The sequence below is a fragment of the Copadichromis virginalis genome, linkage group LG10 (assembly GCF_057382275.1).
Source record: "Copadichromis virginalis isolate Kocher_CV1m ecotype Utaka linkage group LG10, C_Virginalis_male_GT1.1, whole genome shotgun sequence".
Classification (NCBI taxonomy): domain Eukaryota; kingdom Metazoa; phylum Chordata; class Actinopteri; order Cichliformes; family Cichlidae; genus Copadichromis; species Copadichromis virginalis.
Genome location: NC_140627.1, coordinates 12,358,819 through 12,374,304, shown reverse-complemented (window position 1 = coordinate 12,374,304; position 15,486 = coordinate 12,358,819).

Sequence of the window (15,486 nt, the reverse complement as noted above, 5' to 3'; positions counted from 1 at the left end):
TACACATACCGGTAGACATTGAGGGCTAGCAGGAGGGACCATGCGCTTACCTGCTGCTCTCTGGCAGGTAGCTCCATGCCCTCCTGGGTTTTAAATGCACCTTAGAACACACATGCATCAACACTACAATGAGCGGGTGGAGGGAGGTTTGGAGTCTTCTCTCACCCCCATTCTCTGCGACCTGCTGGAGCGGGGGGGGGGGCTAGGAGGAGGAGTTGGCCGTCCGACTGCGGTCTGGGGTGTGGGGCCTCCCTGCTGCTGCGGAGTCGGGGCGGTCTGCCTCCCCCCACCGCAGGGAAAAGGGTAATACCACCTGGGTCTGGGTGCAGTTCCCCCTCCAGGGGCAAGGGTACCTAGACCCGGTTTGTAGGGTACGCTTGGGGAGTGTGATCGTGTGTACAGCGTCTCTTTATGTCTGTCTCCACGTTGGTTGAGTGTGGAGTAAGTGCATATGAGAGCATGAGGGTGGGAATGGATGTTTGTATATGTGTGTGCCTGTATTTCTGTGTCTATATGTCAGGTTGGGTGTCAGGCGCCACCTCTCTGGGGACATCTCAGGCCCTCCAAGGTTTGGAGGCCTATCTCCCCCTACCACCACTTCCCCTGCCAGTGGCGGACTCCCTCAGACATCGGTGCGTTGGTGGTTCTTTGTGTCCGGGGATGGGCGTCCAGGTACACACCGGCTCACTCCTTGGCGGCCGCTTATCGGGGCCTGGAGCCTGGGGCTCGCTCGGGCCACTCACGGGCGCGTCACTGCAACTCCCCCTGGCTTCTGCTCCGCGGCTGCTGAGTGAGCCCTCATCTGGGACTCTCCTCAGCTCTTTCTGGGACAGTGGCGCGGCTGCCCCTCTGTTGGTCTTCCTTGGTCTCTTGTGTTCTGGGGGCCTCTGGATGTCTGGAGTTTTGATCTCCTCCATACCTGCTTCATGCCCTGGAGGACGGGGCTGTGGCCCCCCCACACCCTCTAGCAGATCATTACATGAAGGAACCTTTTTAAAAAAAACAAGCGCATCCATGCTCACAGGTGTACACATGGGTGATCACACCCACAAACTACACCCTTTTTGGCTCCTACCTCAAAGCACACTGTGTTCTGTTGATCTTATGTGCTGCACAATAATGTTTAATATTTAGTATTTACTGTCATATTCCCATATATCATTGTGATGCTGTTTATTCTATTACTCTTGTTCTCTTCTGCTTGTTTTCTTTTTTCTTTCTCAGCAGGTGATCCAGGTGATCGATATATGCATTTTTTATTTCTTTTTTTTTTTTCTGCTCATTCTGTTGGTTTTTGTTTTTTGCCCTTCTCCCCCGTCCCTCTTCTCAGCTGTTTCTCTTTCCCTCTTTCTTTCTCCCCTTCTTTCCCCCAGTCAAGTCTGTCCCGTATTCAGCAAGTGAAAATAAAATAAACAATAAAAGGTGAATCAAATGGACCATTACGGCAAGGCTGGGATGGTCAATTTGGTAAAGTAAATCCGTTGGGCATCTTTCTTTGCCTTTAGACAACAATTCTGATGGTAAAAGAGCCAAACGGGACAGGCAAAAAAAAAAGAAAAAAAAGAAGTGGCTTTAGATCTGACTCTTACAGACAGGCATGCATGTCTCAGGGTGATTACACACTAACACATTGTGATTAATCACACACATTTGTATACATTTTATTAACAAGATAAAAAAAAAAACACTATACAAAATGTGTTTTTGTGACAGGCCGCTAGTAACAAAGTGCTTAAAGATTTCAAATTGGTTCTTTCCCAAGTTTTCTGTTATGTGTACACATATTCCTTGAATTAGGTGCTTTTTAATTCTCCAATAATGGTCAGTGCAAAGTGTTTACACAAACAAACAAACAAGTGTTTACACAAACAAACAAACAAAAAACATTACTCAGAAAATGGTCAGGTACAAGAACTGGATTAAAAAGGATTGGAAAAAACAGATAATGTCCAATGAAATACTTCAGCGTGTGGCTCATGACTTTTGCACAGTACTGTAAATGTTATTAATAATGAAAGATATAAAGATGTAGCTTTCCCATTTTTAAAAAATTCCCATACACATTATTCTTTTCTTCTAGTGAAGGTGCCTCCTCCTTCAGACCTTAGGATAACTAATTTCTCAGACAGTGACATCACGGTGCGCTGGGAAGCTGCAGATGATGATGATGTTTCTTACCTCATTAAGTGGATCTCCCTAAGTGGAGGCGACCTGAGGCAGGTGGGGAAGAACTATTGAGTTGTTGGAGTACATATTATGAAATAAAAAATACAATATCTCAATAAACTGTTGTCCTGTGTCTTAAGGAGTATCAGATATCACTGTCTGCACTCTATGGAGATGGAGCTCAGAGTGAAGCTGTGGCCGTACGCTATAGCACCTGTGAGTCACACATTTTAACTATATCAGCTGCTGGTGGGAGCAGGCTCTCATGGATCTTTCTGGATATTTGCAGCGGGGACATGCTGGGGTCATTTTGGAGCAGGTTAATTTGTGTGCGCCACGTGTCATAATCAGTTTTGTTGTTAGGTCTGGGAACCTTACCGGAGAAGGTACGGAGTCTAACCTGGGACTGGATGTGTTTGACATCTTGCCTTCGTACGATATGCTCTACCACGACCTTCTGAATGTCAGGTGGATTCAAATCACTTACTGAAAGGGACGCACAGGCTTAAGCAGACAAAGAAGGAAATCGGGTAAACCCTCCAGCACTCATTTCTGTGTCCATTTTGGGCTAAAAACAAAAACACCTCATAACTACCTGTGGATGCTGGCTGAGCCTCTGAAGGTTGAGTGATATGTCATTAAGCAGGTAGTCAGAGTTCTCATTGATCAGTTCCTTGAGGGAAGTGTATCCACAGGCCTTACTGATGTCCTACATGGAGCTCAGCGCCGCCTGGCTCACCAGCAGTGTCTCCTCACCAGCTTTCTCCAGCACAGGATACAGCGAGGCCATCAACAAGGCACAGAAATTGCGGCCCACTGGCTGAGCACAGCAGGCGATTCCCCCGAGTTGGATGCACAGCTGACAGATGTTGCTGTTGAGCTAATGGATCATGGATGCAGATGTTGATGATGAAGGAATCACTTGGAGAGAGCTTGTATTTGAGTTGCTGGCATCACTGTTGTATATCGAGGGGAGTCTGGATGGACCGAGCAGCTACGCAAAGAGACAAAACCTGTGTTAAAGCACTGCTTTCTAACCACTTTTACACATGCACTGCAGCTCTGAAGTTTTCAAGATATTGTCCATGCACGTGAGAACGCAAATGTCTGACACAGTTAGATCAAACATTAAACAGCCTTTAGCCTTCCTGCTCCTGAGTGAAAGCCTGTATTATATCTGACTGTGCTCATGTGGGGATAAGACAGATTAGCCTTTTCTCAAAGTGAAGAGTGGGGGCCAATTTAGGATCTTCACTCAAATTTAAAATACAAGGGAAACTGATGTATTTCCTTAAATAAACAAAAACCACACAAGCGCTTATAAAATGCTCATCCTACCCAGTCATATGCAAAGTGTTAGAATCAACGTGTGATCCACCTGCCACTAAGAGATATTATTTCTCTTTGGTAGATGGAAAAAATGGAATCAAACTCACTGTCAGTAGCTACAACAGCACATTTGTTATAATATGATGAATCAAGCATTTAGATATTAAATAGTATTGAGGGAGACAGGATCAAATACAGTGGGGCAAAAAAGTATTTAGTCAGCCACCAATTGTGCACGTTCTCCCACTTAAAAATATGAGAGAGGCCTGTCATTTTCATCATAGGTATACCTCTAACTTGTCCCAGTTTTAAAGAACTGATTTGCAAATTATGGTGGAAAAGAAGTATTTGGTCACCTCATTTTTTGCCCCACTGCGTAATATACAAAGATATTTGTGGCAACTCGATGTGCTTTGTCCACTTTTATTATCGGATTGCTCTGTTAACCAAAGGGAATACCTCAGTTTATTGTATGTTTGACTATAATTTACAAAAAGACTAAAGCATCATTTCTTATCTTTTCTACAATAACTATGAAATGAACAAATGGAGAGTGCTCGCTCAAGTCATGGATCAAGTGACTTAAAGGGCCGTTTTCAAAGAAAACTAAAAGTGTATAAGCAACCAAGGAAGTGAGTCCTACCTGGCCACTGGACAACATTCAGTGACAGTGCACTTGCTGGCATCTCCGGTGGGCAGAGCCCTGATTCAGTAGGGTGAATAAGGGATCTTGTCTCCTCCGTACTTAATGAGAGTGGTGTATCTGTCAGTCATGTCTGGCACATAAAACACCAGGTAGGTCCCATCATGGCTGTCACAGATATCTGCTTCTTGGGCTTCCCCTCTGGGTCCTTCAGGAGAAAACAAAAACTGTTACCTAAATATCAATGCTTTGAATACATTATTGTGTGGTCCACGTTCATGCACTCACAGTGATCTGCACTGCCAGCAGTCCCTCACCTGCATCTTTGGCATCAATGGTGACCTTCACTGGCAGAGAGGTGGGCGCTCCAGTGGTGTTAAGGCCGGATCCACTTGCACGCACCTTGCTGGTATCATGGGTGGGCAGCACCTTCACCTTGTAAGGGCGGACCAAAGGGGAGAGAAGACAACTGGCTGTGGAATACAGTCTCACAAATGAAAGGAGCCTTATTTACAGAACCGAGTAAACCACGCAAAGAGTTTTCCATTTTCAAAGCTGGCCAGAGTGGAACACTGTAACATGTAACACCTAGAAGGTTCAGATGGCTGCAGTACTTTGCTAATTTGGATCAAATGTTTGGGGGGAAAATGTAATTAAATCAAGTGATTGTAATGCTGTTACTTCCGTTGTGTAGTTAACCATCTATCATTTTAGATGTTTCATTAGCAGCCTGATGAAATTAGCTGTGTAGTTAGCCGACTTCTGCCATCCAAACAGATGAGGTGAATTATGCAGATCACTAGCACAGTACACAGATGACCACTTCTTATTCCAGCCAGACTTCAGGTACTTCATTCGAATCATGCAGTAACAACAAAGATTTATTACTACTGGCTTTTTAAATTGTGCTTCTTCTGTTCTAGAAAAACAGAAACATGTGATCACAGGGTTTTGTTTTTTTCAATGACATTTGTGTTGGTTGTGTCGGTTGCAGGCAAACATTTATCATAATGGTTAGATATTAGGAAATAGCTTAAAATGTGTGCATATTTAACTTGTTGCACTGCCGTAGTGTTACCTGCGTGGGATCTCCTCATGAGCATATGACTGTACCCTGGATGATGATATGTGAGGAGCTTGAACTTGATTCGCTAACAGAAACTCATTTGGCTAGCTTAGCGCACATGTCTTGTGGCAAGATATATGCACTTAAATGTTTTAAGTCATTGGCTGTTCTGCCAAATTGCCACCAACCTGCAACTTTGTGAGCTGACTGTTTCGCGATTTTTGTGTTTTAGACAACAAAAAGAAAAGAAAAAGATGTACAGATCCAGGCTTTTCCTTTACTGTGGTAGTCGCATAGAATGACGTCACTGACACTGGTTTAATATGAAAACAAACTTTGCAAAAAAAAGAAAGAAGAAGAAGTGAGTCGGCGTGTCATCTTTATCGAGCACCATACATGTTTTGCCTCACATTAAAATTATTATTTTTCCTTTTCAAAAATAATTTATATTCAGAGAAGTCAAATATAGCAAATTTGTACAGCTTACACGGCGGGCAGGTGGCGCAGAAAACCTGCCGGCCCCTGGCAACTTGAAGCACAGACAGGCCCTGGTTCGAGCCTCGGCTCGAACACACTCACTGAGTTCAGGTCCTATCTGTGTCTTCAGTCTGCTAGGGGGATTCCTGGGCTGCGCAGGGAATCCCAATCCTTTTTTTTTCTTTTCTTTTTTGGGCTGTTGGGGCCTGTATTTACAAAGCTGGGACTATCTCCGTTGTCATGGCTACCAAGAACAACGCCAGCTTGGGGGAGAGCGGAGAGCCGATAAGCAAACACTCATTCATCCTTTCTCCTCTTTCGTTTCACAGCTGCTGCGGTGGGAAACGCTGGGACTTGTGTGGCTATGCAGTTTTTGCATTGTTGGCAACTTTTAAGGACCAGCCTTGAATTTTACACATTTGATAAGTGAAGCCTGGATATATAGTGAAGAGAGCTGGGATAATCTGGACACAATCTGCAGGCTGCATCTCCAAATCACAAGTGGCTTTAGATCTGACTCTTACAGACAGGCATGCATGTCTCAGGGTGATTACACACTAACACATTGTGATTAATCACACACATTTGTATACATTTTATTAACAAGATAAAAAAAAAACACTATACAAAATGTGTTTTTGTGACAGGCCGCTAGTAACAAAGTGCTTAAAGATTTCAAATTGGTTCTTTCCCAAGTTTTCTGTTATGTGTACACATATTCCTTGAATTAGGTGCTTTTTAATTCTCTAATAATGGTCAGTGCAAAGTGTTTACACAAACAAACAAACAAACAAACAAGTGTTTACACAAACAAACAAACAAAAAACATTACTCAGAAAATGGTCAGGTACAAGAACTGGATTAAAAAGGATTGGAAAAAACAGATAATGTCCAATGAAATACTTCAGCGTGTGGCTCATGACTTTTGCACAGTACTGTAAATGTTATTAATAATGAAAGATATAAAGATGTAGCTTTCCCATTTTTAAAAAATTCCCATACACATTATTCTTTTCTTCTAGTGAAGGTGCCTCCTCCTTCAGACCTTAGGATAACTAATTTCTCAGTGACATCACGGTGCGCTGGGAAGCTGCAGATGATGATGATGTTTCTTACCTCATTAAGTGGATCTCCTTAAGTGGAGGCGACCTGAGGCAGGTGGGGAAGAACTATTGAGTTGTTGGAGTACATATTATGAAATAAAAAATACAATATCTCAATAAACTGTTGTCCTGTGTCTTAAGGAGTATCAGATATCACTGTCTGCACTCTATGGAGATGGAGCTCAGAGTGAAGCTGTGGCCGTACGCTATAGCACCTGTGAGTCACACATTTTAACTATATCAGCTGCTGGTGGGAGCAGGCTCTCATGGATCTTTCTGGATATTTGCAGCGGGGACATGCTGGGGTCATTTTGGAGCAGGTTAATTTGTGTGCGCCACGTGTCATAATCAGTTTTGTTGTTAGGTCTGGGAACCTTACCGGAGAAGGTACGGAGTCTAACCTGGGACTGGATGTGTTTGACATCTTGCCTTCGTACGATATGCTCTACCACGACCTTCTGAATGTCAGGTGGATTCAAATCACTTACTGAAAGGGACGCACAGGCTTAAGCAGACAAAGAAGGAAATCGGGTAAACCCTCCAGCACTCATTTCTGTGTCCATTCTGGGCTAAAAACAAAAACACCTCATAACTACCTGTGGATGCTGGCTGAGCCTCTGAAGGTTGAGTGATATGTCATTAAGCAGGTAGTCAGAGTTCTCATTGATCAGTTCCTTGAGGGAAGTGTATCCACAGGCCTTACTGATGTCCTACATGGAGCTCAGCGCCGCCTGGCTCACCAGCAGTGTCTCCTCACCAGCTTTCTCCAGCACAGGATACAGCGAGGCCATCAACAAGGCACAGAAATTGCGGCCCACTGGCTGAGCACAGCAGGCGATTCCCCCGAGTTGGATGCACAGCTGACAGATGTTGCTGTTGAGCTAATGGATCATGGATGCAGATGTTGATGATGAAGGAATCACTTGGAGAGAGCTTGTATTTGAGTTGCTGGCATCACTGTTGTATATCGAGGGGAGTCTGGATGGACCGAGCAGCTACGCAAAGAGACAAAACCTGTGTTAAAGCACTGCTTTCTAACCACTTTTACACATGCACTGCAGCTCTGAAGTTTTCAAGATATTGTCCATGCACGTGAGAACGCAAATGTCTGACACAGTTAGATCAAACATTAAACAGCCTTTAGCCTTCCTGCTCCTGAGTGAAAGCCTGTATTATATCTGACTGTGCTCATGTGGGGATAAGACAGATTAGCCTTTTCTCAAAGTGAAGAGTGGGGGCCAATTTAGGATCTTCACTCAAATTTAAAATACAAGGGAAACTGATGTATTTCCTTAAATAAACAAAAACCACACAAGCGCTTATAAAATGCTCATCCTACCCAGTCATATGCAAAGTGTTAGAATCAACGTGTGATCCACCTGCCACTAAGAGATATTATTTCTCTTTGGTAGATGGAAAAAATGGAATCAAACTCACTGTCAGTAGCTACAACAGCACATTTGTTATAATATGATGAATCAAGCATTTAGATATTAAATAGTATTGAGGGAGACAGGATCAAATACAGTGGGGCAAAAAAGTATTTAGTCAGCCACCATTTGTGCACGTTCTCCCACTTAAAAATATGAGAGAGGCCTGTCATTTTCATCATAGGTATACCTCTAACTTGTCCCAGTTTTAAAGAACTGATTTGCAAATTATGGTGGAAAAGAAGTATTTGGTCACCTCATTTTTTGCCCCACTGCGTAATATACAAAGATATTTGTGGCAACTCGATGTGCTTTGTCCACTTTTATTATCGGATTGCTCTGTTAACCAAAGGGAATACCTCAGTTTATTGTATGTTTGACTATAATTTACAAAAAGACTAAAGCATCATTTCTTATCTTTTCTACAATAACTATCAAATGAACAAATGGAGAGTGCTCGCTCAAGTCATGGATCAAGTGACTTAAAGGGCCGTTTTCAAAGAAAACTAAAAGTGTATAAGCAACCAAGGAAGTGAGTCCTACCTGGCCACTGGACAACATTCAGTGACAGTGCACTTGCTGGCATCTCCGGTGGGCAGAGCCCTGATTCAGTAGGGTGAATAAGGGATCTTGTCTCCTCCGTACTTAATGAGAGTGGTGTATCTGTCAGTCATGTCTGGCACATAAAACACCAGGTAGGTCCCATCATGGCTGTCACAGATATCTGCTTCTTGGGCTTCCCCTCTGGGTCCTTCAGGAGAAAACAAAAACTGTTACCTAAATATCAATGCTTTGAATACATTATTGTGTGGTCCACGTTCATGCACTCACAGTGATCTGCACTGCCAGCAGTCCCTCACCTGCATCTTTGGCATCAATGGTGACCTTCACTGGCAGAGAGGTGGGCGCTCCAGTGGTGTTAAGGCCGGATCCACTTGCACGCACCTTGCTGGTATCATGGGTGGGCAGCACCTTCACCTTGTAAGGGCGGACCAAAGGGGAGAGAAGACAACTGGCTGTGGAATACAGTCTCACAAATGAAAGGAGCCTTATTTACAGAACCGAGTAAACCACGCAAAGAGTTTTCCATTTTCAAAGCTGGCCAGAGTGGAACACTGTAACATGTAACACCTAGAAGGTTCAGATGGCTGCAGTACTTTGCTAATTTGGATCAAATGTTTGGGGGGAAAATGTAATTAAATCAAGTGATTGTAATGCTGTTACTTCCGTTGTGTAGTTAACCATCTATCATTTTAGATGTTTCATTAGCAGCCTGATGAAATTAGCTGTGTAGTTAGCCGACTTCTGCCATCCAAACAGATGAGGTGAATTATGCAGATCACTAGCACAGTACACAGATTACCACTTCTTATTCCAGCCAGACTTCAGGTACTTCATTCGAATCATGCAGTAACAACAAAGATTTATTACTACTGGCTTTTTAAATTGTGCTTCTTCTGTTCTAGAAAAACAGAAACATGTGATCACAGGGTTTTGTTTTTTTCAATGACATTTGTGTTGGTTGTGTCGGTTGCAGGCAAACATTTATCATAATGGTTAGATATTAGGAAATAGCTTAAAATGTGTGCATATTTAACTTGTTGCACTGCCGTAGTGTTACCTGCGTGGGATCTCCTCATGAGCATATGACTGTACCCTGGATGATGATATGTGAGGAGCTTGAACTTGATTCGCTAACAGAAACTCATTTGGCTAGCTTAGCGCACATGTCTTGTGGCAAGATATATGCACTTAAATGTTTTAAGTCATTGGCTGTTCTGCCAAATTGCCACCAACCTGCAACTTTGTGAGCTGACTGTTTCGCGATTTTTGTGTTTTAGACAACAAAAAGAAAAGAAAAAGATGTACAGATCCAGGCTTTTCCTTTACTGTGGTAGTCGCATAGAATGACGTCACTGACACTGGTTTAATATGAAAACAAACTTTGCAAAAAAAAGAAAGAAGAAGAAGTGAGTCGGCGTGTCATCTTTATCGAGCACCATACATGTTTTGCCTCACATTAAAATTATTATTTTTCCTTTTCAAAAATAATTTATATTCAGAGAAGTCAAATATAGCAAATTTGTACAGCTTACACGGCGGGCAGGTGGCGCAGAACACCTGCCGGCCCCTGGCAACTTGAAGCACAGACAGTCCCTGGTTCGAGCCTCGGCTCGAACACACTCACTGAGTTCAGGTCCTATCTGTGTCTTCAGTCTGCTAGGGGGATTCCTGGGCTGCGCAGGGAATCCCAATCCTTTTTTTTCCTTTTCTTTTTTGGGCTGTTGGGGCCTGTATTTACAAAGCTGGGACTATCTCCGTTGTCATGGCTACCAAGAACAACGCCAGCTTGGGGGAGAGCGGAGAGCCGATAAGCAAACACTCATTCATCCTTTCTCCTCTTTCGTTTCACAGCTGCTGCGGTGGGAAACGCTGGGACTTGTGTGGCTATGCAGTTTTTGCATTGTTGGCAACTTTTAAGGACCAGCCTTGAATTTTACACATTTGATAAGTGAAGCCTGGATATATAGTGAAGAGAGCTGGGATAATCTGGACACAATCTGCAGGCTGCATCTCCAAATCACAAGTGGCTTTAGATCTGACTCTTACAGACAGGCATGCATGTCTCAGGGTGATTACACACTAACACATTGTGATTAATCACACACATTTGTATACATTTTATTAACAAGATAAAAAAAAACACTATACAAAATGTGTTTTTGTGACAGGCCGCTAGTAACAAAGTGCTTAAAGATTTCAAATTGGTTCTTTCCCAAGTTTTCTGTTATGTGTACACATATTCCTTGAATTAGGTGCTTTTTAATTCTCTAATAATGGTCAGTGCAAAGTGTTTACACAAACAAACAAACAAACAAGTGTTTACACAAACAAACAAACAAAAAACATTACTCAGAAAATGGTCAGGTACAAGAACTGGATTAAAAAGGATTGGAAAAAACAGATAATGTCCAATGAAATACTTCAGCGTGTGGCTCATGACTTTTGCACAGTACTGTAAATGTTATTAATAATGAAAGATATAAAGATGTAGCTTTCCCATTTTTAAAAAATTCCCATACACATTATTCTTTTCTTCTAGTGAAGGTGCCTCCTCCTTCAGACCTTAGGATAACTAATTTCTCAGTGACATCACGGTGCGCTGGGAAGCTGCAGATGATGATGATGTTTCTTACCTCATTAAGTGGATCTCCCTAAGTGGAGGCGACCTGAGGCAGGTGGGGAAGAACTATTGAGTTGTTGGAGTACATATTATGAAATAAAAAATACAATATCTCAATAAACTGTTGTCCTGTGTCTTAAGGAGTATCAGATATCACTGTCTGCACTCTATGGAGATGGAGCTCAGAGTGAAGCTGTGGCCGTACGCTATAGCACCTGTGAGTCACACATTTTAACTATATCAGCTGCTGGTGGGAGCAGGCTCTCATGGATCTTTCTGGATATTTGCAGCGGGGACATGCTGGGGTCATTTTGGAGCAGGTTAATTTGTGTGCGCCACGTGTCATAATCAGTTTTGTTGTTAGGTCTGGGAACCTTACCGGAGAAGGTACGGAGTCTAACCTGGGACTGGATGTGTTTGACATCTTGCCTTCGTACGATATGCTCTACCACGACCTTCTGAATGTCAGGTGGATTCAAATCACTTACTGAAAGGGACGCACAGGCTTAAGCAGACAAAGAAGGAAATCGGGTAAACCCTCCAGCACTCATTTCTGTGTCCATTCTGGGCTAAAAACAAAAACACCTCATAACTACCTGTGGATGCTGGCTGAGCCTCTGAAGGTTGAGTGATATGTCATTAAGCAGGTAGTCAGAGTTCTCATTGATCAGTTCCTTGAGGGAAGTGTATCCACAGGCCTTACTGATGTCCTACATGGAGCTCAGCGCCGCCTGGCTCACCAGCAGTGTCTCCTCACCAGCTTTCTCCAGCACAGGATACAGCGAGGCCATCAACAAGGCACAGAAATTGCGGCCCACTGGCTGAGCACAGCAGGCGATTCCCCCGAGTTGGATGCACAGCTGACAGATGTTGCTGTTGAGCTAATGGATCATGGATGCAGATGTTGATGATGAAGGAATCACTTGGAGAGAGCTTGTATTTGAGTTGCTGGCATCACTGTTGTATATCGAGGGGAGTCTGGATGGACCGAGCAGCTACGCAAAGAGACAAAACCTGTGTTAAAGCACTGCTTTCTAACCACTTTTACACATGCACTGCAGCTCTGAAGTTTTCAAGATATTGTCCATGCACGTGAGAACGCAAATGTCTGACACAGTTAGATCAAACATTAAACAGCCTTTAGCCTTCCTGCTCCTGAGTGAAAGCCTGTATTATATCTGACTGTGCTCATGTGGGGATAAGACAGATTAGCCTTTTCTCAAAGTGAAGAGTGGGGGCCAATTTAGGATCTTCACTCAAATTTAAAATACAAGGGAAACTGATGTATTTCCTTAAATAAACAAAAACCACACAAGCGCTTATAAAATGCTCATCCTACCCAGTCATATGCAAAGTGTTAGAATCAACGTGTGATCCACCTGCCACTAAGAGATATTATTTCTCTTTGGTAGATGGAAAAAATGGAATCAAACTCACTGTCAGTAGCTACAACAGCACATTTGTTATAATATGATGAATCAAGCATTTAGATATTAAATAGTATTGAGGGAGACAGGATCAAATACAGTGGGGCAAAAAAGTATTTAGTCAGCCACCATTTGTGCACGTTCTCCCACTTAAAAATATGAGAGAGGCCTGTCATTTTCATCATAGGTATACCTCTAACTTGTCCCAGTTTTAAAGAACTGATTTGCAAATTATGGTGGAAAAGAAGTATTTGGTCACCTCATTTTTTGCCCCACTGCGTAATATACAAAGATATTTGTGGCAACTCGATGTGCTTTGTCCACTTTTATTATCGGATTGCTCTGTTAACCAAAGGGAATACCTCAGTTTATTGTATGTTTGACTATAATTTACAAAAAGACTAAAGCATCATTTCTTATCTTTTCTACAATAACTATCAAATGAACAAATGGAGAGTGCTCGCTCAAGTCATGGATCAAGTGACTTAAAGGGCCGTTTTCAAAGAAAACTAAAAGTGTATAAGCAACCAAGGAAGTGAGTCCTACCTGGCCACTGGACAACATTCAGTGACAGTGCACTTGCTGGCATCTCCGGTGGGCAGAGCCCTGATTCAGTAGGGTGAATAAGGGATCTTGTCTCCTCCGTACTTAATGAGAGTGGTGTATCTGTCAGTCATGTCTGGCACATAAAACACCAGGTAGGTCCCATCATGGCTGTCACAGATATCTGCTTCTTGGGCTTCCCCTCTGGGTCCTTCAGGAGAAAACAAAAACTGTTACCTAAATATCAATGCTTTGAATACATTATTGTGTGGTCCACGTTCATGCACTCACAGTGATCTGCACTGCCAGCAGTCCCTCACCTGCATCTTTGGCATCAATGGTGACCTTCACTGGCAGAGAGGTGGGCGCTCCAGTGGTGTTAAGGCCGGATCCACTTGCACGCACCTTGCTGGTATCATGGGTGGGCAGCACCTTCACCTTGTAAGGGCGGACCAAAGGGGAGAGAAGACAACTGGCTGTGGAATACAGTCTCACAAATGAAAGGAGCCTTATTTACAGAACCGAGTAAACCACGCAAAGAGTTTTCCATTTTCAAAGCTGGCCAGAGTGGAACACTGTAACATGTAACACCTAGAAGGTTCAGATGGCTGCAGTACTTTGCTAATTTGGATCAAATGTTTGGGGGGAAAATGTAATTAAATCAAGTGATTGTAATGCTGTTACTTCCGTTGTGTAGTTAACCATCTATCATTTTAGATGTTTCATTAGCAGCCTGATGAAATTAGCTGTGTAGTTAGCCGACTTCTGCCATCCAAACAGATGAGGTGAATTATGCAGATCACTAGCACAGTACACAGATTACCACTTCTTATTCCAGCCAGACTTCAGGTACTTCATTCGAATCATGCAGTAACAACAAAGATTTATTACTACTGGCTTTTTAAATTGTGCTTCTTCTGTTCTAGAAAAACAGAAACATGTGATCACAGGGTTTTGTTTTTTTCAATGACATTTGTGTTGGTTGTGTCGGTTGCAGGCAAACATTTATCATAATGGTTAGATATTAGGAAATAGCTTAAAATGTGTGCATATTTAACTTGTTGCACTGCCGTAGTGTTACCTGCGTGGGATCTCCTCATGAGCATATGACTGTACCCTGGATGATGATATGTGAGGAGCTTGAACTTGATTCGCTAACAGAAACTCATTTGGCTAGCTTAGCGCACATGTCTTGTGGCAAGATATATGCACTTAAATGTTTTAAGTCATTGGCTGTTCTGCCAAATTGCCACCAACCTGCAACTTTGTGAGCTGACTGTTTCGCGATTTTTGTGTTTTAGACAACAAAAAGAAAAGAAAAAGATGTACAGATCCAGGCTTTTCCTTTACTGTGGTAGTCGCATAGAATGACGTCACTGACACTGGTTTAATATGAAAACAAACTTTGCAAAAAAAAGAAAGAAGAAGAAGTGAGTCGGCGTGTCATCTTTATCGAGCACCATACATGTTTTGCCTCACATTAAAATTATTATTTTTCCTTTTCAAAAATAATTTATATTCAGAGAAGTCAAATATAGCAAATTTGTACAGCTTACACGGCGGGCAGGTGGCGCAGAACACCTGCCGGCCCCTGGCAACTTGAAGCACAGACAGTCCCTGGTTCGAGCCTCGGCTCGAACACACTCACTGAGTTCAGGTCCTATCTGTGTCTTCAGTCTGCTAGGGGGATTCCTGGGCTGCGCAGGGAATCCCAATCCTTTTTTTTCCTTTTCTTTTTTGGGCTGTTGGGGCCTGTATTTACAAAGCTGGGACTATCTCCGTTGTCATGGCTACCAAGAACAACGCCAGCTTGGGGGAGAGCGGAGAGCCGATAAGCAAACACTCATTCATCCTTTCTCCTCTTTCGTTTCACAGCTGCTGCGGTGGGAAACGCTGGGACTTGTGTGGCTATGCAGTTTTTGCATTGTTGGCAACTTTTAAGGACCAGCCTTGAATTTTACACATTTGATAAGTGAAGCCTGGATATATAGTGAAGAGAGCTGGGATAATCTGGACACAATCTGCAGGCTGCATCTCCAAATCACAAGTGGCTTTAGATCTGACTCTTACAGACAGGCATGCATGTCTCAGGGTGATTACACACTAACACATTGTGAT